The following is a 1,418-nucleotide window of genomic DNA, read 5'->3' on the forward strand; positions in this document are numbered from 1 at the left end:
CTCAGATCTCCCCAGCTCCCTTTCAGGCGGGCAGGGCTGTGCTGTTGCTGGTGTACCCGTCTCTTCCTGTGCCGGCACCAACCGCTCGCAGTGCCTCGTGGTGCTTTTTAAACTATGTGCAGAGAGGGCGCATCTACCCTCGTGCCCCCCCCCCCCCAGGGTTATCATTTATTCTATAAACTTTCTCTTCCAAAAGAACGTCAGAAATTGTCAATTTCCCCCGAACCACTGAGTTTTCTAGAAACTGCATTGAATATACAGGTTCATTTAGGAGAACTGACATCTTTACAAAACGGAGGTTGGCCGTCTGGAAACGCGGTCTCTCCGTTGCTGAAATTTCCTTACCTGCCCGCAGTCAACACTTCTAGTTCCCTCCCCGCACTCCTTGTTGACTGTACTCCCGGGACTGGAAGCGTTTGCTGCCAATGTAGGATGTTTTTCCTTTCGTTACATGGTCTAACTGGCGGTGACTTTTATACAGGAAAACTTTGCAAAGGGTGACTTTGCTGTACTCTTATCCTAATTTGTGTTTCTGTTGATTCCGGGTAAGGTTTCGGAAAACAAAACCAGCCGGGTATCTCCCTAGAAATCCCTTCGTGTCTCCTGTCCCCCGACAACATTTAACCCCATTTAACCGCGTCTAGGGCACCGGGCCTTCCTGGCCGGGCCCTGCACTCCCCGCCCAGCCTCCTCCAGCAGGACTCTGCTCTCCAAGCCAGCGACTGCCCAAGGCACCTTGGACACTGTGCATGCTCACGCCTTTACGCCCCGTGTGCGCGCTCACGCCTTCACGCCCGTGTGTGTGTGTTCACGCCTTTACACCTGTGCGCGTGCCCTTCTCTGCCGGGAACCCCTCCTCCCACTTCACCTTTAACTGGTTCTTGCCTCTTGGCCGAGCGCCCCTCCTGGGGAGGCCTTCCCGGACCCCTGCACCTGCCCCCCAGCACCTGTCGGCTTCCTGTAGCGGAGCTCTGCCCGCCCCCCACCTTCTCCCGAAGGTGACAGCGCGCGTTTAGAAATGAACAAGGACCCGAGAGAGGGCCACGTCCCAGCAGCCCCTGTTTGAATATTTTAATGGTGCCCCCCCCCCCCCCGCCTTTCTTTAAGGTTAAGTCCAGCTTCCAGCTTCACGTTTGTGAGGGTCCTGGGCGGGGGAGGGGGGGGGGGGGGTTCCTGCTCAACAGGGAACTTGGCAGCCAGCAAGGGCGGGGCGGGGGAGGAGGCCAGGGCCCCGCCCCACGGGGCGCCTGGCGGCCGGCTTGGTTCAGTTCCCGTTGGTCTCCTTTTTTTCTAACTTCCATTCCGGGGGGTTTAAGGGGCCATCAGCGATTTTTTTTCAAAAAACCAGGGGGGCTCCCCCCGCCCCGGGCCGGGTCCCCCCCGGGGAAAAAAGGCCTTGTGGTCCCCCCCCCCCCCCC

Source organism: Myotis lucifugus, unplaced genomic scaffold (assembly GCF_000147115.1).
Source record: "Myotis lucifugus unplaced genomic scaffold, Myoluc2.0 scaffold_1499, whole genome shotgun sequence".
In the NCBI taxonomy this organism is placed as follows: Eukaryota; Metazoa; Chordata; class Mammalia; order Chiroptera; family Vespertilionidae; genus Myotis; species Myotis lucifugus.